The 25385-nt window shown below is 43.0% G+C and overlaps 1 protein-coding gene across 7 annotated transcripts in view; it reads left to right on the top strand.

Annotated features, from left to right (window-relative positions):
• The window catches only part of PDE4B (phosphodiesterase 4B), a 486666-nt gene that overhangs the window by 395034 nt on the left and 66247 nt on the right, over window positions 1-25385 (top strand). Inside the window, exon 2 of one of the 7 annotated variants that reach the window (XM_070268888.1) lies at window positions 21461-21655. The exons of the other annotated variants lie outside the window; for them this stretch is intronic. The gene's annotated coding sequence lies outside the window, so the exon portion shown is untranslated. The remainder of the gene's footprint in view (window positions 1-21460; window positions 21656-25385) is intronic. 7 annotated transcript variants of the gene reach the window in all.

The following is a 25385-nucleotide window of genomic DNA, read 5'->3' as shown; positions in this document are numbered from 1 at the left end:
AAAGACAGTCCCACCAAAAGAGCCAGTCATCCTACCAAGAACGTGACACTGGGACTTCCTTTTCATCCCTGCATTGCTAACAGGGCCTCAAGCTCCCAGAGGCTCAGTTCTGTGAAGTAACCACACACCTTAAGTGTGGTGCATCAGCATTGGGAGGGGCGTTTCGTGTATTTGTACAGCTGGGAAGTCTTCTGCCTTTGCTTTACATGTCCGCACAGAGAACCTGTTCTGACAAACAAGGAACCCTTCAGCTCTCTACATGTGCCAGTTCTAAGCCATGTGTGCGTGTGCACACTGGCTTGTTACTTTTTTATCCCAGGGGAAACTAAGGGTTCTTTGCATGCTTTTGTGGACACAATGGGCCTCTGTCCTCAGTGACCTGGTTTTCCGTTACTTCTTCCTCTCTCATCGCTAGTTTCACCAGCCTTTCTATCTTCACCCCCGGATCATTTCCAGGCCTCCCTCTGATTTGCCTCCCTCTCCATGCCCTTCACACTTCCAAACCACCCTGCCTACAGTCCTCTTACTCTGACTTGAAAATTTACCCATGGAAAGCCCCCTATGTTAGTCCTGCCTGTTGTAATAATTGCCCAGTCTTTTTATACTATATGGGACTATGTCTTGTGTTGCTTTTTAAAAGCATAATAGTTCTTCATGCCACGGGCGTAAGTTCTTCCTCCATCATTCATTCATTTGTTTAGCTTATGTGTGTTCCTTAAGCTAAACAGACTCTGATCTTGAGTTTGCACCAACTGAAAATAAGACTAGAGAAAACGCTACATGAAGATAAGGACCATATTAGTCAGGATTCTCCAGAGAAACAGAACCAGTGGGAGAGTATGTATGTATATACACATATACACATATATATGATTTATTTTAAGGATTTGGCTCACATAATCATGGGGGCTGGCCAGTCCAAAATCCATCGAGCAGACTGGAAACTCAGGCAGGGTTAATGCTGCAATCCTGGGGCAGAATCTGTCCTTTTCCGAGAAACCTCAGTTTTTGCTCTTAAGACCTTCAACTGAGTGGATGAGGCCCAACATTATTGAAGGTAATTTCTTTTACTTAAAGTCTGCTGATTGCAGATGTTAAGCACACCTGCAAAATACCTTCACAGCAACACCTAGATCAACGTTGGTTAAATGGCTGAGTACTTAGCTTTGCCAAGTTGACAAATAAAACCAAGCATCCAAAGACCAACCAATGAACAAAAAATACCTGTCTCGGGAATCGGACCAAAATCATGGCCAGCTCTATGACAAATAAAATACATGAGGTCCAGGAAAATAAAAATGTTTGCGTTCCTTCTGACTAATTGAGACTTTATTTCAAAACACCGTAAAATAACCATTCCTCCCAGGTCAGAATTGTTTTGAAAACCAAACGATAATTTGAAAGACCAGAAGGGCACAGTGTTGGTATTTTGAACACCCCCACAGTGCCCAGGCAGTGGCAGCACACCTGCTAAATGTTGGCGACACCACAAGCCATCCCCATTCTTCTCACCATTCTCTCTAGTGAGTAGCTGTGAGAGAAAGAGAGCATCTTGGGCTTCAGATTTATGAGAATGCTGGTCACTTTGTGCTCCAAGTCTGGAGACCACAACTGATTATCTGGAAGAAATATCTCAAAAGTAGATTCATTTATGGCCTGAAATATCTCAGGGGTGGGAGGCGGTAAGAGTGAGGTGGGAATCCTCTTTCTGTATATTACTTATTTCCACAGAGTGGGTTTGAAACTTTCATGTCCTCTCACACAATTTGGAAATTTGAATGTCAAACCTATTCTCCAGGTCATCCACGGGACTCGCTCCTTCCTTCTTAACCATGAATTTTAAAACTTCCTTGCCTCCATTATCCCCTCTGAGTCTTGTGTTCTCATCACGGAGAAAGCACCTGTGCAGGATGAGACCTCAGCCCCTTTGCAGAGCACGTGCGCGCTGGGCAACTCTCCACGCCAGCTCATCGCCTTGTGTTTCCCGCCCACCCCCAGGCTTCTGCTCCCACCTCCGTGTCTCTGCATCTCAGGAAGATGACCTGGCGCTTTAGCACTAACGTGTGTGGCTCCTTGTCGCTCCTGCAACCGCCGCTGCTTGGAACGTCATAGACCTGAGATCCTGCCTTCAGGTGTGGTTTCCTCCTCACCCTCCTTTATCTTCTGATAAAGAATTGCTCTTGGCCAATTACTAAACTGAGCCTACCGTGGATACCTTCCGGAGTTTAAGGAATTAACGTCTCACCATGTTCTTTCGCCCCCAAATCTTACCTTTTCTTCAGGTCTTGAGTATCTCCTTCTACTCAAGTTGCGGACACACTTATCTCTCCCTCCTCTTTTTGTGCAGTGGTGAAATGTGCATCATCTATTTCATTTCCTAATTTTGTTGGTGGGATTACTTACTGTGACCCACACCTCAAGTTTCTGTAGAGGAGATTTCCTCCACTCTTGAGCAGGGCACAGTGGCAGGGAAACACTCCCTTCTCAGGGTTCTGTGCAGCCAGGGCCAAGCCAAGGCGGCTGCAGTGGGTGGAATTTATCAGAGAGTTTGCCTCAGTGGGCTGTTAAACCCATTAGAGATTTGGCAGAAAGTGGAATGGGTTCCCCTGGGAAGTGTGTCCTTCTGCATCCTGGTTGGAAGAGCGCTTGTCGAGACAGACATAGGAAGCTTAACACGGGATTCTCTCGCTGGGAGGAAGGGTGGGCTCAGGCAATTCTGAGATTTTTCCCACATTCTGAGTATAGTACACATGATAGAACTGATGGGATCAGTTTCAACTGTACACTGTCCCCACAGTGTTTTCTTTGTTTCCGAAGAGTTCACTGTAAAGCATCTGTTTCAACTACGAGGCACGGGGGAGAAGTCTTAACACAATATTAAACCCCTAGTAAGGACTAGATTTGCTATTAGGAACTGCAATGAGATCTTTTCATCATCAACAATGCTTTATGAAGTCAATGTTATTATTCCCCTTTTTTTTAACCAGTGAAACCATGCCTTCGTGAGGGTAACCAGGAATATAAAGACACTCAGCTAGGAAGTGACAGAGCCAGGATTTGAACCCTGGCTTGTTTGGCTCCAAAGCCTGTGTACTTGGCACCAGCCCTCTGTGCTATCAGGTGGCTACGAGTGCTGCAGGTGGTGCCCACGCCTGTAGGTGCCTGTCTTAAAGGTAGCTACACCCTTGGGATGATGTTTACGTCTGCTGCTCCAATCACAGCTTTCTCTCACAGTACCATCCAGTTCTCACTCTACATTTAATCCGTTCTTTTCTCCAGATTCTACAACTGGAGAGAATTTATGAGAAAAGGTGCTTCAAGCCCTTGTGTCCCCTCAGGGAAATAGCTGAGCCAGCAGGCAGGCGAGAGTGCTTCCCTTTCTTCTAGGAATGAGTCCTCTTCGCTGAGAGGTATTTCTTTGGGGTGTTGAGCAGGAGAGAGCTTGGCAGGGAAAAGGGGCAAGGGAGAATTTTTAGGACGTAACAGAGCGGTGGGAGACTTATCTGCAGAGCATTACTCACTACTTAGAAGATATCCCAGCCTCTGACATCACAGGAGAGAGAGTTAGGTTTCCGATCTTCAGTGAAACTGGGGCGTGCCTCCCTTGAACACAAGGAGGCAGCTGTCTAACTCTAGGCTGGCTCTGGAAAGTCCCATTTTGAATAATTTGCTTCTTACAGTGTTCTGTTCGACTTCCCTACCTCAAATGAAACTCTGTGACTTAAGTGAAAGAGCACTGGGCTGGAACTCAGGAAACGGAATTTTAGTACTGGTACCAACCAGGTGTGCGACCTGAGGTGAATCTTTTAACTGTAGACTTAATCATCTCTATTGTGAAATCTTTTGAGTCTCTGAGTGTAGAATCTAGTCTTACAGAGCCTTCAAACTTTCATAATGGCTCCTGGCCCAGAAATGGCACTGTGTGGTGTGGGGATGGGTAATTTTTTGTCACAGAAGATATAGCCGCTGAGCTAGTTACCGGCGAATCTGGAGTTGAAGCCCAGGTCTCACTGGTCTGGCTCTGCACCTGGGCTCCGTCCACCCCCTCCCACCCTGACATTAGGCCCTATTATTGTTGCATACCACAGTGTGTCCACTATTTTCCTAACCCTTGCCGGCGTTGTAGTTGGCACAGTTCAATAGCAGCCATCGAGTGCTTATGGGTGCTGGGGAAACTAAAATGAAGGGGAGATGGTCCCTCTCCTAAGCTTAACAGCATTCCGTAGGGAGATTGTGGAGCCAGATTGTTACTTATTAGGCTAATTATTTCTACTTATCAGGATAATGACTTCCTAAGCCTTCTTTATCCCTCAGCTTCTTCATCCTCGTTTTCTTCATCTTTAATATCTTCCTCTTAAAGTTGTTATGAGGATTAAATTTGTTATTTCACGTAGAACCCTTAAAATAGTGCCTGTCACAGAGTAACGACTGAATACATAGCTGTCATTACTGTTACTATTACGTATATTTGTTAGTCCCCTTATGCCAGGAGTCTTGCAAAGTTGCACCTGGGTCTTGCCCATCCACACTTAATAAATGTTTGTTGGATCCAGTTATGCAACATCTATTTACAATGCTCGTACTATGTACAAAGCCCTCTGCTGGATCCTTGGTAGAATCCAACCAGCCACTTAGGAAAAGTCACTCTGTCTTAGAGCTCACATAAAGATACTTTGGAAAATTTTTCTCTTTAAATATTCCCTTTTTTGTGACATTTGCTTAGAAAGGGTTAAGGAAGGAACTGGATGGGGAGGAAAATATTCTACGTTTATACTTATTGACTTAATCAGGTGAGCCGTCTGGAGAAAGTGGGATTAGCAGTAAGCTAATGGGAAGATTACGGAGTCTTGTCTTAAAAGGGAACTGCTTTTAGAACTCTGACGTCAGACGAGAGAGTACTGCCTACTTGTGAGGGTTTTCTGCGTCAGACAGAGAGAGAGAGCACCTCGTTCTCTCATTCACTCACCCTTTTGTTCATTCATTCATTCGCTCTAAAAGCGCCTGGTGAGTACTCACCACGACTACATGACTCAGCCCTTGTGCTGGGTGATGTGTCTTGAGGAAGGAATAAGACACAGCTTCCTCACGGGAGTTGCTCACAGTCTTGTGGGGCAGACAAACGTACATGGATATACAGCACAGTGTGATAAGAATAAAGCGCTCTGGACACACGAAGGAAGGAGGGTGGTCAGGAACAGCACCCTATCCCAAGTCCAAATAACACTCTGCACTGTGCTATATATACCTAGGAATTTTATAAATGAGTTTTTATTGAGTTTTAAGAAAATAGTGCTTCCCATTGCTGGGTCATTCATTAAACAGCTGAGTGTTTTCAGTCATCTCAGCTCACATCAGCATGTTCATTGAGCACCTATTATAACCAAGTGGATTAGGAGAATACAGATTAATTTTGACCAGAGCTACGAGGATGAGGAAGGTATAAGAGATAGGATTTGAACTCTGCCTTGAAGGATGGGTAACATTTCATGAGGCAGAAGTGAGAAATACTATTCAAGGAGGCAGATCTTGCTCAGACAAAGGTGTAGGGGCTCAAAGACTGGGGGCTGAGTGTTGGAATAAAAGTCAACCTGAGGGACGAGTGAAGGGAGATGGGGGTGGGGGAGCAGAAAGTGGTGGGAGATTAGAGAAGAAAGGGAGGTGGGAAACATAATAGGGGGCTTTGTTTACCTAGCACAGAGGTTGAGATTTCATTCTGTGTGCGCGGAGGAGCCACTGCCGTTAGTTCCGCAGGGCAGTGCGTTATCAGAGCTGTGCTCCTCGGGATGGCTAATGTGGTTTTGGCTCTGGTGACAGGAAACAGTGCCGGGCTTGGAGTCAGAAAACATGGGAGAGAATTCCAGTTCATCCATCGATTAGCCGTGTGATCTTGAGCAAGCTGAGAATGCTTTCTAAGGTTTATTTTACCTCCTCATCTGCACAACAAGCAAAATGAAACCTCCTAAAAAGAGCATCGGTAACAACAGCTACAACGACAATTTTCATTGATCGTTTCTCCCTGGCTAGTATGGGGCTAGGCCATTTCTGTATAATGTTTAAGCCTCAAAACAACTCTGTGAGTTCTTAAAAATATGGACCACCAATTCCACTCTTAGGTGTCTACACAAGAGAACTGAAGACATATATCCACACGAAGTCTTGAACACAAATGTTCTTAGTAGCATTATTATTCTTTTTTTCTTTTTTTGTTTCAAAGCCCCCAGGTACATAGTTGTATATTCTTCATTGTGGGTCCTTCTAGTTGTGGCATGTGGGACGCTACCTCAGCGTGGTTTGGTGAGCAGTGCCATGTCCGCACCCAGGATTCGAACCAACGAAACACTGGGCCGCCTGCAGCGGAGCACTGGCCATGGGGCCAGCCCCATTATTTTTTCTTTTTTAAAGATCCATACCTGAGCTAACATCTGTTGACAATCTTTTTTTTTCTTCTTCTCCCCAAAGCCCCCAGTACATAGTGATATATTCTAGTTGTGGGTCCTTCTGGTTGTGCTATGTGGGACACGACCTTGGCATGGCCTGATGAGCGGTGCCATGTCCATGCCCAGGATCCAAACCCGTGAAATCCTGGGCCGCCGAAGTGGAGCTGCGAACTGAACCACTCAGCCACGGGGTGGGCCCAGAAGCATTATTTATAATAGCCAAACAGTGAAAACAACCTAACTGTCCATCATCTGGTGAGTGAGTAGACAAAAGGTGCTAATCGCAATGAAATATTATTCAGCAGTGGAAAGGAACAAGCTAAGGATATATGCTACAAACAACATGGGTGAACCTCAAAAATATTATGCTCAGGGAAAGAAGCCAGATATGAGATACTGTATATTGTCTGATACCATATATTGTATTCATTGACATGCAATACCCAGAAAAAGCGAAGATATAAAGACAAAAAGTGGGGCAGGAGCAAGAGATATTAACAGTAAAAGTACAGGGGGATCATATTGGGGTGATGTAGAGGTCTTTAAGCTGATTTATGTTGATGGCGGCACAACTTAATAAATCTACTAAAAATCGTTGAATTATACACTTGAAAAAGGTGAAGTATGTAATATGCTCAATAAGCCTCCATAAAGTTTTTTTAAAAACAAAAACAGCTCTGTGAAGTCAGTACTATTCTTATTCCCACTTTACAGGTGAGAATATTGATTTTCCCAAAGTCTCCATTAAAAAGTAGAGGAGTGATGATGTGTTAACTAAGCTTACTATGGTAATCATTTCCCAATATCAAATCATCATGCTGTACACCTTAAACTCACACCGTATTATATGTCAATTATATCTCAGTAAAGCTGGGGGAGAAACAAGTGGTGGAGCTAGGAGTGAAAACTCTTTTGCCGATCCCGAGCCCATGTCTTTGGCTACTGTCCATACTGTGCCCTTCCTTATGTCACAAAGTGGTTGCGAGAATTAAATTAAAGCGTAGGAGACATGTTTGATCACGTTATACACAGACCAAGCATGTAGTCAGTTCTCAGAAAATCTTAGCTGATTCCGATTGTGGCAGCCGTTGGCCAGATGCACTGGAGGGATTTGAGAGGAGACCAAGTAGAGGCCCGTCCAGTGGTCCAAGGAAGAGGTAGCGAGAGCCGGCTCAGGGTGCTGTCCGGAGGAAAGCACAGACGACACAGCAAAGGAAGCCCAGCTAGGGTTATGCTCTTACATATTTTAACTCCTCTAAACAGACGTGTAGGATCCTAGGCTCTGTTACAAGAGAGGACAAGGAACAGAGTCTTTCTTTCCTCCAGCAAACGGCCGACACGCATTCCCATCGCAAATTCTGTAATTCGGGATGTAAAACCCAATCCACCCACGCAACCCAGCCAGAAGGTTAAATAAATAAGTGCTAAATAAGTAAATAAATGTAGACTTTTTTCCTTTGCTCGTGAGTCCCTGTAGAAGATGCCACGTGCTTCTGTTAATTGAAGTCTACTAGTCAATTTTCTTTCTGTGCAAATGGGAGGGAACAGCCTACTCAGAGTTATGAGTTGAAACTTGGAGGAGTTGAAACTTTTTGCATGTTTTGTTTTACGTTTTCCCCACGTAGGCACCATCGTTCAGGATACTTCTGAATCACAGGTGAGAGATCGCTCCTAATCTCGTCTTTTATTTTGAAATGCTGTTAAAACTCAAAAGGCAGAAACATAGCCCACAGCCTTGGCAGAGGCAGGACGAGGTGACCTAATGGGGTTTTTCCTGAGTTACTGTCTATGACTGATTCTTTGTGACCCAGATGTGCCTGCCGCATGGCGAAACTTCATTATTAATAAATCCTCATTCCTCCAAAACAAACAAGACAGTGTGGCAAACAGTGCTGTTTCTTCTGTATGAATCTGCGTTGGTTTTTCATCATTTCCAAGGACCAAGGCCCTGGTGCTTCCCCATTGCACTGGTGAGGAAAATGTGAGGATTTGCTTTGCCTATTTTGGCAACATAAACACAAGGCAATTTGTGGTCACAGGGTCAGAACTCCTCACTCCGGAGGGCGTGGTAGTGGTGGACAGAGCTGCGAGGTTCCCCAGGGTGGACAGTGTTGAATCTGCAAGTGCATATGACCTGGGCCGTGTGATAAAGAGAATATTCGGATGCCTCCTGGTTTTATGGCATTCAGTCCTTGAGTCACAGTCCCCAAAGAGCCAGGAAAAGCTCGTGTATGTCTTGCTGTGGTAATTAAGTGCTGAGGTTTGAAGAAGCTTGAAGAAATCTGAAGTGTCACAAAACCAATACTGCCAGCTTTGTTAGCTGTCGTGAGAACTCAACTAGTCACAGCTCATTCGAGATCCCTTCATTGGACACTGACTGTGTTTACAGCACTGTCCCAAACTCTATGAGCAATATTAAATTAGAGTCCCAGGCCTCAAGGAGAGTGCAATGACGGAGGATGGCGATGATACCTAAAGGTGAAACATTTAGCTATTTAAATAACAATAAAAGTGGCGTTTTCCTCCTCAGTGAAACCCTTCCCAGCTGTCCCACTTCCACCACCTGTTGGTTGAGGGCTCATCTCTGAACCCAAACAATTTGATCTAACTCTATTCGAATGGGATCCTGGAAAGGTCACAGGTTTTGGAGTCAGAAACCCTTAAGTCTAAATCCCACAATGCCCGCGAATTAGCTGGATTGTGAACTCCCTGAGGGCAAGGCTGTTTGAACATTGTGTATCTCAGAACTCGGCACAGCGCCCAGTGTTTAGAAGGCAGGCTGTAAATGTTTGATGCTGGACACGTAAATTAATGCATAACCCAGCAAAGTTACCCTGTGAGTCCAGAGTTTCTCCTGGTGAAACAGGAGTAGTCACACCTCCCTGACCGGAGTTGAGAAGTCGTCCAGAATGATGGTTGAGAATGGAGACTCTGGAGCTTCATTGCCTGGCCCAAATTCTGGCTGTCATTTATTAGTTCTGTGGTTTTAAGCAAATAACTTGTCTTTTCCTCAGTTTCCCAAACTATCAAATGAGGACAATAACACAAATTACCTCTTAGGTTTGTCATGAGGATTAACTGAATTAGTATCTGTACCGTCCTTAGTCTAGGGCCTAATACATAGTGTGTACTGTAAAAATATTTGTTAAATAGAAAATGGGTTTGCAGTGAGAATTAATGAGTGTTAATATTATAAAATGCTTAATATAGCCTGGTATAAAAGATGCTGAATAAATATTAGTTCAAAGAACTTTATGTTTGAGCCTCGTTTCCTAAGCCAGTGTCTGGCTCATAAAAAATGCAAAAAATGGAATAAAATCATTAAGCAAGTGCTATAGGTTTGCTGAGTATCACAAGGACCTTGTGGGCTAGAAATATGGGGAGGCATTTCATCAAGGACGGGGAACTAAAGTTGGCTGTTGGTTAGGAATTAAATAGTCAGGGGTAAGGAGTTCACAGAGGAGGCATATAATCTGCATAAACTGGAGAAAAGAAAGATCAGGTCACAGTCACGAGATGCTCCATCATCAACAGAACTTGGCACCACTTTCTGGGAGAATAATTCGTCATGGTCCAGCTTTATAAATGAGTTTGGCCAAAGTTCTGCTTCAGTTGATTTCAACTCCTAAGATTAACACTTTGATGACTGCTTATTTGTTCATTTATTGAGCAAGTATTATGTAGATTCCACTATGTATCAGGCATTTTGTTAGATAGTGGTAAATAAAAGAGAAATTATGCCTTTGGGACCAGGAGGAGGAAGATACAGGCTATAAACAAGAAAATAAACAAATTTTGATAAGTCCTTTGAAGGATGTTCAGAGGTCACAGAAGTAGAAAATAATGAGAAGGGAAAGGAGACGACATTTCACTTGAAGCCAGAAAGCAAAAAATGGAAAAGGGGGCTATTCCAGGCAGGGAAACAGAAGGTTCAAAGATCTGGAGCTTGGTGTATTTGAGAAAGAAGCCCAGTGGGGCTGGAGTGGAGTGAGCTGGGGGAGAGCGTAGGAAGTTTTGGTGGAGATGGGCAGTGGCCAGATCTCGTAGGGCCTTGTAGACTAGAGAAAGGCATTAGGACTACACTAAGGCAAGTTAGGAAGCCACTGAAGGGTGGAAAAAATGGAGGGGGACATGTTATATAACTTTTAGAGCTCGCACAGACATCGATGTAGATAATAAATTGGATTGGAAAGAGAGGAAGTGAGAGGAACATTGAGGCGGTCTAGGTGAGAGGTGATGTTTGCTTAGTCTAGGATGGCAGAGGAGCGGGGATGGAGAGAAGTGGACTGATTTGCAATGTATTCTGGAGAGGGAATAGACAAGACTTACTAATGGATTACATGGGAGAGGTAAAGGTAGAAATGTTAAGAGAAAGAAGAGTCAAGAATGAAATCCAGGCTTCTGGCTTGAGCCGCTGCATAGTCTTGGTGCCATTGACTAAGACAGAGAAGATTAGAAGAGGAAATTTTGGAAGGTGGGATGAGAAGGAAATCAAGAGTTTGGTTTTAGCTGTGAATTTGGAGTGTTGTGAGATGTCATGTGGGCATAGGAAAGGTTAGGCTAGAGATCCAAATTTTGAGTTTTCAGCATATAAATTGTGAATAAATCCATGGGCATGAGTGAGTGTAAAGGGATTGTACAAGTCCAGGACCACATCCATGGAAAATGACAACATTTAGATACTGAGTAGAGAAGCAAGAGATTGGGAAGAAGGCTGAGATAGAATAATCAGAGAGGTAGGAAGAAACCCTGAGGAGTGTGGTGTCACAGAACATGAGAAAGGAGAGTATTCTGAGAAGGAGCTGGCCATCAGCTGTGTTGAAGTCAGTAGAGGATAGAAAAGAGACCACTGGTTTTGGAACATAGAAGTCATTGATGATCTTGATAGGAGCAGATTTGTTGGACTTCTAAGGATAGAAGCCAGATTCAGAGTGGGTTGAACACTTGAGAATAATACAGCATATTTGTATGTTGCTGAAAAAAATTCAGAGAGAAAGGGAGGTTATGATGGAGAGAGAGGGGAAATATCAAAGGAACAATCCTAGAGGAGGTATAGGGCAGTGGCATCCAGAAAGCAGGTGAGGGCTTGGCCTTTGGCAGGAGCAGGGACCCCTCCTCAAGTGATAGAGGGAAGAAGGAAGAAATGAGTTTGGGCACAGGTAATAAGAATTATCGTCGTAGCAAATACTTTTCGCAAGTTTACTGTGTGCCTAAAAATGTTCTGAGTAATTTTCATTTATTAACTCATTTAATCATCATAACAATCTTATGAGATAGGTTTGTACACATAGTCAATAAAAACAGAGAGTTCTTTCTCATCTGATGGTTTAAATTGTGGAGGGGGAGGCAGATGGGAGGTTTGAGAAGAAAGAAGGTAGGACATAGTGTCACAGAAAGTAAGTACTCATTGGGGATTCAGGCAGCATTGAGAGTTCATTTGAGATTTGATATCATGAATAAAAAGTGAATCTGACACAAAATCCAAATGAGTCTTCTATAGCATTCAGCCATCACACTTCAGTGGCTGAACTTAATTGATGCTTGATTTGGAAGCAGGGGTAAATTCCAACGCGAGGAGTAAGCACGTACACTAGCATCCCCTGCTAGATCCTAGCCCATAATAAACTTTCATGAAGCTGCTTTGGAGCCTTGCCCACAAGGAGCCCTCCCCCTCCCCCACTACCCCTTATGCCTCAGCTCAGAGGGAGGAAGCATGGCTTCCATGAAAGAATGATGTATACAGAATGAACTACGCAGCCCGTCGGGATGATGATGGAAACTGACTGGCTGAGTTTGAGCCTTATACCTAAGAGGTCCAAGCAGGATGCTTTGTCCCATTGTACCTCAGCTTGCTAGGTTTCTTTCAAGGGCAACTCCTCTACCCAAGAAATCACCATTTTGTCTCCCAATTGTCAAGATCTCATAAATGCAGAAGGGGTGCAAAATCTTTACTTGACACAGAAAGATTCAGACTGACAACAAAGAGCAATAGCTGGCATTTATTGAGCACTTCCGCTGTATCAGGCAGGCTCTGGGCTAAGTGCTTTTACATGTAATATCTCCATCAATCTTTAAAACAAATACAGCGAGGTGGGTGTCCTTAAAATGTCCATATTACAGATAAGAAAACTGAGCTTTAAGGAGATTAAATAATTTTTCTAAGATCAGGAAGCTAACAAGTGGAGAAGCCAAGAGTTGAATCCAGGAAGTCTGACTCCAGAATCTAGGCTTTTTTTGGTAAACAGGTCCAGTGTGACAGCAGAGCAGTGAGCCACCAGGCCACATCAGGCTCTTGTGCACATCAACGTGCTGTCATATGGTGCCCCTATTCTATAAAATTTACTCAGAAAACTCGTAAGTTTTGTTTTCAGCTATGTTGAGACTGGTGTCTACTCTCCCATGTTCTCAAAATGAGGGACTAATTCATTGGGGATGATTACAGAATTTGTGGATTTTATTCATATTTCCCTCTTTTCAGAGCTACCAGCCTGTTAAAGAGAAGACTTTATGGTTGTTGGGTTTTGCAAGCCTGGTGACCTATGTTAAGACAATTTCTCCTGACGTCAAATGGGTCCACATATGTGACACAGCATAAGCTGAGCTCCATGGGCCCTAAGGACTGGCAATGACCTGATCTTTTCCCATCATGTAATTATGAGTTGAGATTTGATCTTTACAACAAATTTCCAGATAATTGAGGTCAACAAGAAAATTTTAGTCCCAATGTCTGAGCATCTTAACTGTCCAGGTTATGTGCAGATATACTGATAATAAGCTATCATTACAGTAATTACAAAAGCCCACCACTGGCTGAATGCATACTCTGTGCCAGCGAGGGCTTCACGTGCTTATTTGCCATATAACAAATGCTTAGGCAGAGACTGTCATTAACCTCATTTTGAAGATAAAGAAAAGGAGATGGAGAGAGGTTAGGCAACTAGCTCAAGGTCACGCAGCTACTAAAAGGCAAAATGAGGATTTAGAATGATACTAGAGGCTTTGAAGGTCAATTCCTTATCTGGAGACAGATAACCCTGGATACAAATCTCAGCTTTACTGCTTACCAGTTTGAAAGACGAAGTTAGTAATACTGACTTTGCACGGTTATTGTAAGAAGAACAGAGCAAGGCACAGAAAGCACTAAGTACACAGCTATCAAGTAGTAGATGTCCATAAAATGAAACGATGGTTATTAAATAGAATGAGCTAGCAGGTTAAAAAGTTTCCCATAGGGGCCGGCCTGGTGGTGCAGAGGTTAAGTTCGCACGCTCTGCTTTGGCGGCCCGGGGTTTGCTGGTTGGGATCTCAGGCACAGACCTACGTACCACTTTCAAGCCACCCTATTGCAGGCATCCCACATATAAAGTAGAGGAAGATGGGCATGGATGTTAGCTCAGGGCCGATCTTCCTCAGCAAAAAGAGGAGGATTGGTAGCGGATGTTAACTCAGGGCTAATCTTCTACCAAAAAAAAAAGTTTCCTGTAATTTTGATCACTGTAATCAATGAACATGCATAATTCAAACACCTGCCCCATATAAAATACACTCTTCTTTCCTTATTGTTTGTGTCCAAATTACTCAGGTAATCAACTCTACTTTCCCTTTCCTTCTACATTTTAGATGTGATCTGTGCCTGAGACTCCCTCAGACATTTTAATTCTACATAATTGGAAAAGTAACATAAATATTTCTCTTGTCCTTCTGTCCTTTCTAGGTAAATATGAATGAATTCAAGATATTTTTCCTATGGCTTTAAGTATAAATGTTTGTAATGGGCCAGAGCTCCCTGGGGGTAAGACGAACCACAAACACAGCCAGGGTACCCTGGTGACACGGCAGCCCAGACCTGACATATTTGGGGAGGACACAGTAATCTGGCCCTTGGCATTTGGGTTAGTGGTTCTGATTGTGACACACGATGATTCAAGTTTACTCATGTACACACCAGAACTTCACAAATGACCTTTCCTGAGGTCCTCGAGGTTAGGCAGGGAGGGACGAGCTCGCAGGCGCTCCAAACAAAGCAGCTTTGTTTTCACACCATTTGCTTGCACAAGTGTCCCCTCACGTGCAGCCGTTGTTTGCCTGGGGCTCTTGGCAGAGTGACTAAAATGTGACAGAAATTAAGGGCAAATTCTGAAATCCCCTGAAAATCACCCTGCCCAGTAAATGTTGGCCACGGGATTATAGCTCCGTGAATGATTTCTTGTCAGTCACTTCCGTGCTCATTTTTTCCCTCTATGGCCATTTTTAAGATGGTTGAATTTGATATTTATGGGACATGTGCTGTGTTCTTTGCACGTACTGTCCCAGGGCCATGGAGGATGGAGCTGGGGGTAAAGCCATTTGCCGTCTCTGAGATTCGTTCTCTTGATCTGTAAGATGGAGAGGCGGATTACATCAGTGATTCCCAAGTTCTAAACATAGTTGAACAAAGCATATTCAACATTGCATTTTTCATTTAAAAAAAATAAAAGAAAAATATCTTTGGAAGCCATGGAAAATAAAACGTGACAAACTCTTCTTAGCCAATAGAGATATAAAAAGCATAGAATCCCAACCAAGAGGCCATCGGAATCTGGGTAAGGGCCAGGCGTGTGATATTTTTATGTTCTCAAGCTTATAAAACTGGTTGAGAGACTCTGGATCAGATAATCCTGCAGACTGTTTTCAAGTTGAAGAAGTCTATGATTCTAAAAAAGCTCCTCCCAGTAAGACTTGGTGTTTTTACAGCTCAGAGAAGAGAGATGTATCTTTAGACAAAGATAAATCATTAGGCCTGGAGAAGTAATCCGTCCTTTCCAACACTGACTTCTGAATGTTGATTCATAGACAAATGTGTGTGCTGACCCACCAAACACAATTTCTGATTAATTCTACTGATATTGGCCAACAATCTAAGTAATTTATGCCCAGAGTGAATTTTTGACTCATTTTTATCAATCTCCACTGTCTTAATAGCCTATATTAGGTAATTTAGTTAAGAAGTATCTATTAAACAACTTCTGTTAACTTTCTCTTTGACTTTTGTGCTTTGCAAATAGACGAGTAATAAATTTAAAAGAAAAAAATTAACATTTTAACTTCTTTCTTTTTTAAAGCCATATTTTATATGGATTTTTGTTGTTTATTAACTTTTTAATTACTTCAGAATGATCAGACAAAAGAGGAGTGAAACAAGATTAAACAATGTAAGAGAAAAATCAAAGAGCAAAGAAACTGGCAAGAAATTGCTTGAACTAGGAGAGAAAGTGAAGAATAAAATCCAAAAAAAATTTTTAGGGAGAATCCCTGTGTAAAGGAAAAGAAGACAAAGATACAACATCGGGTGTGTTGCATGACTCACATGCGTTGGCTCTGTACCTGGGTGATTCATCTGGTGGAAAACATAGCTGGGTCAGAAAACTTTTTACTGGCACCAAATTTTCTCAGAGTCATTTGAAGCTTCATTTTACGTGTGTATTTTTTCTCACTTCTTCAAAATGGAAATATTAATTGCTTTTCAGAAATAGCCCTTGTCGTTGGAGTTTATCTGTGTAGCCACTTGAGATTTAGAATTAGATCATGGATTTAGCAATATGGAAAGTCTTTAAGAAACTGGGACAAGTTTGTTCCAAGCAACCTCTCTTTGTCTGCAGAAAAGAATAGATAGTTGGGGCTCCAGGGGAGCGCTGTTGAATAGGTCCAAAGGAGACAGTCTGCCCCTTAGAAGGTACAGAGTAGATCAGTGCTTTTTTAATCATGACTCACAGTAAGACCTGCATTTTACATCAAGACTCGGTCCCCACATATGTGTGTGTTTTATGAAACAATACCTTACTCCATGTTATAGCTGGTATTTTCTATTCTAGACTAGTCTTTTATTGTTGTAAATAAATACTGGCCAAGACCCATTAAATAAGTTTCATGGCTCATTATTGGATCTCTAAGTATGCTTCCCAATTTCTGTCCTGTCTGCCGCGTATCTTGCTAAAATACAGTACAGCCAATTTTCAGGAGCCTCTCTCTCAAGCTCCATCCATCACACCGAAATACTTGCAGTTTCTCAAACACCGTGCTGCCTTTCACTTCCCTGCACATGTCATTCTCTCTACTCAAAGCACGTTAGCACTTTCTCACTCCACCTCCCCTTTCTTCACCAAGCTAACCCCAGCTGGTTAAGACTCAACTCAAGGGTCAACATCCTTTCCCCTCAGTCTGTGTTAACCTGCTTTCTGCACTCTCCTGAGCATCCTGGGCTTATCTTTTCCTCAGCCTTCTCATGCTGTGCTATGATGATCCATTTTTATGTTTTTCTTCCCCACTAGACTCCTTGAAAGCAAAAGCTATGTCTTATTTTGTATCCCCAGGAATTGGTCTAAGGTTTGACACATACCTGATTAATAAATTTTGGATGAATGAGAACCTGACTATTGGTACAGAGTAGCTGCTGCCTCGTATGTTGTGGTCTGTCTACTGCAAACAGGAAAGTGTACATCTATGGACAAGACTCATCCGAGTTGCAGTAGATCTCTCGACCCTTGTTAGAATCCTTTTTCTGTTGCTCATAGGAGATAGTGTAGCAGAGCAGGAGAAAATTCAGGCTTTGGAGCTGCACAGAGCTGGATCTGAATTCTGGCTCATCAGTTCCTAGCTCTGTGACCTTAGACAAGTTACTCGATTTTTTAAAATCTCTGCAAAATAGGAATAATAACCTTCTGTGGCTTTTGTTAGGATTGTGTAGATGTCGTTAAATAATGAACTATCAGCTCCAAGAAGGCAGAAATTTTTGTAATTTTGGTTCATTATCATGGACTTAGAAGAGTGGCTGACACAGATTTGTTGCATCAATGAATATTTTGCCCATAATAGGTCCTCAGTAATTCATAGCAGTTCTTGTTCATGTGAATTTTTTCTCAAGTTCTGCACAGGATTCCTTAGAGCATGCATGAAGTGCATAATAATTCCCTATAACTTCTTTGCTCAGAAGTTAGGCTCTTGCCTGTGAGGTGACACTTCCAGGCCCTGACATTCAATGACTCAAGATGCATGCAGAAACACTTGTCCTCCTGAAGAATGTTGTATTTCACACTGTTAGGCTGGAATTAAGTTTAGTCATTTCAAAGTTGCCTGATTTTGTGGAGGTTCTTCAGTTCTGTCTTTGAGCTGCCACATGCTGGTGTTTGATCCTTTCTTCTTCCTTTGTCTCTTTCCTCGTTATACACCCATTAACCATATCACCCTTCGCTGACTGTTAAACAGAGTCACATGGATTCTGATTCAGGACCTTGGGAAAAATGACTGAATTTCTCAGTGTTCCTAGAGTCGCTTCCCTCCCTTCCTCCATGAGGATCTTGTGTTAGATCCCTAAGGATGGAACACCGCTTTTTACTTAATGTCCTGGACCGTTTCCCATTTCGTGAACGGATATTTGTATTGTAAGGTTTCATTTTGGGCTTTGCCCATTTTCAATATTTCTATAAGTAACTTGTACCACATAATGAAGGTATTGGTTTAAGCTTTTTCAAAATTCATCAGGTTACAGACAGCTCTCAATACTAAATTTCTACCAGAAAAACATGACGAAGAAACAAATTTTAAAAAGCAATTCTCAAACTCTTCCACAAAGCAGGTGGAATAAAACAATGGCATTGCTTCGTTTTGTAATTTATCCAAACAGTGAGAATGAAAGGAGGTCCTCACAAGAATGCTGTCACCTAGACTGCACTTTCTCATGCATTTATCCAAAAAGCCACCGCATGATGACATTCACTGCAGAATCTTAAATAGTAGGGTTAAATGATTCAGATTATTAGTCCACTGTAGTTTCTTACCTTATACTTCACATGGTAAGAATAGGTGGCTTTATTGTGACCTACTCCATTGTATGTACCAGTCTGCCAAAGCTGTTTTACTCATTTGTTAATGAATTTAGGTATCATTTCAAAGTTGCGCTCCTTATTATAAATTCCTCAGATATATAGTTAGAGAGCATATATAAGAAAGAAGGGTAGGGCCTGGCCCTGTGGCCCAGTGTTTAAGTTTGAGCACTCCACTTTGGTGGCCCAGGGTTTCACTGGTTGGGATCCTGGGTGCGGACATGGCACCGCTCATCAGGCCACGCTGAGGTGGCGTCCCACATAGCACAACCAGAGGGACCTACAGCTAGAATATACAACTATGTACTGGGGGGGGGGGGGGCTTTGGGGAGAAGAAGAAGAAGAAGAAGAAAGAAGATTGGCAATGGATGTTAGCTCAGGTGCCAATCTTTAAAATAAAATTAAAAAAAAAAGAATGGTAAATCCTATGACACCATACTAATTTAATATCTTATTAACTTCATCAACAGAACAACATACCAATACACTTTTGTTCTCACGCTGACTTTTGTTCCCAAATTTAAGATTAACTCATAAGTCAGACTAGTCATATCAGGCTGGGTGGGGCTCTTCATTCAAACTTTGAAAATAGGAGGAGTAGTATATTTCTGGGGAAAGAGAACATATTTTGGCAAGTGGAGTTAAGAGAAGACGAAGCTTACCTGACTGACGGATAGGTCTCACTTGGTTGGTTTGGTGATGGAAGAACTGAGTAGACCACAGAAGGGCAGAGCTCTCTGGAGCAAAAGAGGAGGATTAGCGTTCATGGAATGCCTACTGTGTGCTGGGCCTTCACAGTCTCTTACATCCTCACAGCGAAACTATGGGGGAGATTATTGCATATGCTTTAAAGATAAGTAAACTGCTGCCCATTAAAAAAAATCAGTCATCTGTCCAAGGTCAAACAACTCTTAGGGGGCGGAGTCTGGACTTGAACCCAAGCCTTCACATCTGGTGCTCTTTCCACTAACCACACAGTCTCACAATATGTCAGCGAAACCTGTATGTGGCCCGTCAGTTGAATGTTGTACTTGATATCTTTTAGATTTCCACTTTACAGACATTCTCTGGCAAATTGAGGAGAGTTTCCACACAATGGAACTTGAGGTATCATCTTCTCTGCCTTCTCCCTTGGATGGTTCCCCTGAGGACGCCGCTGGATCCTGAAACGTCTTTTACACGGATCTGAAAACACCTAGTGAAGTGGAAAGCACTCTGCTCATGGTGGCCTTTCCTATAGTACTTTTTAATAATACTAAATTTGAGAATAAAAATATTACAAGGAAAAATAACATGCTGTAATATCAACTCATAAAGGCATGAATATTAAAATCCACCAAAATGCATATGGGGGACATTTGCTCTATTGCACAACACGGGCATCCAGAGGAATGTCTTCTCTCTAGTGTTCTTGCTCTTGTCTTCTTCAGCTATGTAAGAAGAACTTCAAAGGTCCTATTTCATTCTCGGGGTTGACAGGCTTATCCTGCAACAAGCAGAGTGGCTGATCAAAGTCAATAGCTTCCTTGAATAAATTCATTTTCTGGTGATTTTAGTTCCCTTTCTCACCAGACTTCCTGAGATACTGACCGTGCAAGGGAAAATGATTAGTTTAGCTCTGGGTGCCTGGACCACACTCAGAATACATTCTTGACTGCAGCCTGGAACATCACTTCTGGCTGGACTCACTTCTCATTGTCTACTGTGGAGACTGAAAACCATATTAGGGTGGGGAGGAGACGGTGGCACAGTCTCCCAGCTCAGAGAGCAGCCAATTCACTGTACTTTGCTGACTCTGGGCTGCTGATTTACCCAACCGTCCCATTTCACATGTGAGGGACAGGGGTTTGGAACCACTTCCCTGTGCTCACACAGCTGATGACAGAGTGTGGGGTGGAACCCACAGCTCCTGACTCCCAGGCCCGAGCTCTTTCCATTCCCCAGTCACTCACTCATTAATACCTTTGTCAAACATTTATTGGATGCCTACAGTGTGTGAATGGCTATGACTGCAAAGATGAATTAAGACGCAGACCCTGCACTCAAGGCCTTTACCCTGCCTTATGTTTTGGATTTCCCGGAGGGTCTGAGTTCCTTTAGGGGGGTGATTCTATACCAGGGCAATCTGTCTACCCTGGATGGATTGGGCCATCACAACCGGTCCATTTCTAGTATCCAAATGTATTCTTCATAAATGGCCTATTCTCCAGTCTGCTACCTTTTTTACTGTGGCTCCTCACCCAAACGTGGCATTACAGATAAATAATATTTAGATGGGCGAGCTTTGAAGATCAAGCTATGAATACTACAAATAGCCCCATTTTCTCCCTAGTCACAGTTAATATAGATGTGTACGATGTGTGTTTGTATGTGTGCATGGGGTCTAGTTCTCTGAAACACTCAGAAGAAAAGCGTTTCTTTGTTCACAAATGGACCACAGGACAAGCTACAAATGTATTCTAGGCCTCACGTGGCTTCAGTATTCACCAGACGACCAATATTGGATAAGCAGATTTTTGTCAATTGGTAATTTTTAATAATTTAAGGACACTCTTTTCCCATTATTTTAAAGACCCGTCTTGGAGTTCCTTCATTTGACCAGCAAGTATTTCCTGAGGGCCTGCTGCATTCCCAGGCCCGTAGGAGGCTTGGGCTACAGGAGACTGAGTCAGAGATCGTGATCCTCCAGCCACTTCTTTCACATTCTTCTTGTGGCTGTCATTCTTGCTCCAGTTGATCCTGAGGTGAAAAGGACTCAGAATGTTATCTCTGTGTCACAGAGGAGGAAGCTGGGGCCCAGAGAGGTTTACCAACCAGCCAAGACCCTCAATACTAGAGAGTGACAAGGCTGGGGCAGCATTCCCAATCTTCTTGCCTCTAGGATAGCCTCTTTTTTTGTTTTAACTACACCAGATTGCCTGTCCATATGTTTTAAAAACACAAGAGGGATTAGAAAAAGGAATTCTTGTAAACCTGTGAGTGTGACCTCATGACAGAATAATAACAATGCAATGAAAATGTTAATGTTCATTTAAATACTTCCTAAAACTGGGTCGTGAATCTATTCCGTAGCCTCTCCTCCCCGTGGGCATAGCTGAGTTTCTTTCCCAAGTGACAGGTTTGGTTTTCACACCCATGCAAGTTACAAAGACCTGTTTCTTGCAGGGATGGCTGCTGAGCTTCTCCTAAGGAATGACTTTTGGATGGGAGAAATCCAAGTGACAAGACCACAGGGCCTTTGGAACTCTAGAGGAAGCTCCTTCTAAAGCTTGGAACTTGCTGCTCATCCAACTGATTATCTTTGTCTGGAAGGTGTCCATTAGCCTCCCAAACCACAGAAGTTTGGACTAGTCAATTACAGTAAGCCTAGAAGTGGGGCGGGGGGTGGGGCAGATTAGGACACGCATTACTGGGTGAAAATGGGGAAAGTAAACTTCTTCCAAATTGCGGTTCACTGCCCCTGCGCTGGCTTCTGGAGGACTTGAGGAAGGGCTGAAGCAGAAGGGCCCCACTGGTTTGGAGATGCACAGCTCTCCGATAACCAGACCTCCTCAGCCTTCCTTCCTAGCTGGGGACGTTCTTGAGCCTCCTCCCCGTACCAGTTTTCACATCTGTCAAATGAGCAAGAAAAACAAAAAAATTACAGATCGCCCAGTTTGCTAAGTTTCCCGGATGGCCATCTGACTGTTCTCTGTTACCGTGACCTGGGCTGTGGTGTTGTGTAGCCTGAGAGAACCTAAAAGCTGGTCTTTTGGCTCTTGATCACCCTGTTTGATTTATCGTCAGCAGATGACATTAAAATTGGCTTGCATTTGCTGAGGGAACCTGGATGGATGACAGAGGGTGGCAATAGAGAGTGGCCTGGGTGGCGGCAGGAACTGGAATAATAACCCGTCACATTTTCGAGATTGCAGAGCGCTTTCCCACACAGTGTGTCACTGCATCCTGCACGGGAGGTCTTCTTAGCCCCATCTGACAGAGGAGAAAATTGATGTTCCAAAGGGTGAAGTGATGGCCAGAATTCATGAAAAAATTTGGTGACGATATAAAAAGTGGAACAGAAGCAAAGCCCTTGCTTCCTTGAGCGACGCACCAGAGTGGTTAGGCTCTACCACCGAGCTGTTTAGCTATTCTTGGGTCACCAGCAACTGATTGTAACAAGCTCTTAGCACGGGCCTCATATTCTCTTTCGGGGCCTTTAGAACTTCTCTTCTTTTGGCTTTCCTCCCCCAGCCTCCTGTTTATCTAGGTAACTGCTTCAGTTTATCACGTGGGCACCACTTCCTCCAAGAAGTGCCAGAGACTTCGTTAGGCGACCATCCTCTAGTTTTGCACGGCACCCAGTGATTGTCACCCCTCTGTCCTCACCACTCCAATCAAATTGCCTATAGTGGAATATAACTCTAGCTAGGCACTAAGACTAGTTATTCACAAGCCATTCATTAGTGGTTATTTTTTCACCACTGTGACCCAACCATCTAGCACAATAGACTCTGTCTGGATTACTATTTCTTGAATAAATGCTACATGATCTACTGTAGCCAAAGGAATTTTTGCTTCCATGTTACCCTCGCGGGTAGGAGGAGATTGAAAGCTCCTTTAAAGCCGTCTGAGACTGTGCTGCTTCCAGAAGGAGGCTTTTAGGAAACCAGACTCTAGCCACTTGCCTACATTATTCGATCATTCCCAGAAGTAAGACTTAGAGTTGGGGGAGGACTAGAAGGGTGACAAGGATGGGGCTTAGTGTTTTGTAACTATATAGGGAAAGAGGTAAGAGCAGATATTTCCGGAGTTACCGGAAAACTTAGCCATGACACCCAGCCTGCTCATGTGTCTGGTGCTATTGCTGGGAATCCACTTCATGCCAATCCCCAACTGTCAGATATCAGTTTCTGGGAAAAGACTTGAACTTGCTATGTGGTTATTTATAACTGTATCTTCCCATTTTGTGCCAGGTTAGTAGACCCTACAATACCACTGATATGTGTTATCAGAACCACATATAGATGGAATATGATAAACGAGCAAGGCCTAGGACTCACAATAGTGTAAATATGGAAACCAGCACTTAATCCAGTACCTGTATATACAAAATCCTTTCGAGTATTTAGGAATTAATGAATGTATGAATGTAATCATCACATAAAAGGAAGTACTTGGGTCTTGGTAATGAGACCATTTCTGCAGTGGCAGGATCTTAGGACATACATACAGACCTTGACAAGGAACGAGCATTACAGGCATTGTGCTGAGCTTTCCGTAAAAGCAGTCATAGGCGATATGTCAACAAATGGGTGTGGCTGTGTGCCAATCAAACTTTATCTACAAAAATAGGCAGTGGGCTTTGTTTGGTACAACATAGTTTTCTGATCCTTGTATATATTATAGTTACCAATTCCCATTTTTACAATTTCTTTGCCTTCTAAAAAGCCTTCCTTCGTTCTCCACTGCCTACAAGCTAAGGCACAAACTCCTTAACTCCATTCTAGTCTGAGCAGTACTTCCATACCCTGATGCTTAATACTCTTTTTCTTCTCTTTGTGCTCAACTCACGTCGTTCTTTACGCTAACAGCATTCTTAATGCTTTCTGCTTAACCAAATCCTACCCATACTCTATGGTAGACGTTCTCAAATGGGGTTGGACGGGTCATATCAGGATCATCCAGGAAGCCTTTGACATTCAACACAGGGCTCATCTCCCACCCTACATTCTGATAGGGCCAGTGAGGACGAGGGGGAGGGCAGGGACGTGGATAGCTTGAAAATGTTCCTAAGCTTATTCAGGTAATTCCCACTCTCCCTTCAAACCACTGCTTTATGGCATTACTTAAATCCCACTTCCTCCAGGAAGTCTTTTCTGACCACATTAACCCTCACTCAGCTTTCTTTCTTTGAACCCCCTTAGCCCTCATTGGTCAAAAAATCTATTTTTAGCATGTACTGTATATTTCGGTTATTTAAATAGTGTTTCATGTGCCAGGCGTTCCTCTAGGTGCTGGGGATACAGTGGTAGGAAGGACGGTAGAGGCACTTCTCTCTCGAGATTATATTCTAGTGACACAGAGAGACGATGAACAAGCACCCAGAAGAGGGAAGAGGATCCTTTCAGACAGTGAAAAGAAAGCAAGCTACTGGGATACGGGGTGACAGAGAGGCGAGGGGGCTGGAGAAGGAGGCGTGGCTTGAGATGCAAGAGAGTCGAGAGGGCTTCTGAGTCTATAGCTGAGCTACCATCCCAGGACAAAGATCTCGGGGAGAAGAATTACGAGCCAAGGGAACAGCCCAGTTTTATCTTTCCTTTCTCTGAAAATGCTATTGAGCATAGAATGCTGAAGCAGAAAGCCCCAGAGATGATTAAGAACAGTTTCCCTTATTTAGTGTTGCCCGATGAAACACAGGACACGCAGTTAAAGTTGAATTTCAAATAAATAACAGATAATTTTTTAGCATAAGAGCTAATTATAGTATATAAATTATTTGTCTGAAATTTAAATTTAACTGGATGTCTTTGTTTGTTTTTGGCTAAATCTGAGAAGTCTACATTTTATTGATAGGAAAAAGTGACCCAGGGTGATTTGTGCCTAATATCATCCAGTTACTTGGAGCTGAGCTGGAACGAAATCTGAATCTAAAGCAGAAGCAATTCAATTTGGTGTTAATATTTTAGAAAATATTGTTCTTTAATTGTCTCCTTGGGTAGTAATTTGTCTCCAGACAACTCCTTAAGGGCACATTCCCTGTGACTTTTATTTTATTGTTTTGTCATACGCTAAGTACAATATTAAGTATTTAATTCATTCTTGTATCCCCCTCCTGTTACAAGCCTGCAATAGCAGTACTGTTCTGAGTACAAAGAGGACATGGCCTCTGCCCTCCAGATAATAGGAAAAATGAGCATATGTAAGTCATAAATCAGCTTAGAACATGATAAAGGGTCAGTGAGAGGAACATGATGGTGCTGGGTTGTCAGAGGGAGCGATGGCTTCCAGCTGTGGGAATCAAGGAAGCTTTCAAGTAGAAATTAACATCTGACTTGGGCCTTGAGTGAGAGCAAGCATTTCAATAAGGGATTATAGAGAACATCACCCA

This window comes from Equus caballus, chromosome 5, assembly GCF_041296265.1.
Source record: "Equus caballus isolate H_3958 breed thoroughbred chromosome 5, TB-T2T, whole genome shotgun sequence".
Classification (NCBI taxonomy): Eukaryota; Metazoa; Chordata; class Mammalia; order Perissodactyla; family Equidae; genus Equus; species Equus caballus.
This window is presented reverse-complemented; position numbering and strand designations above follow the sequence as displayed.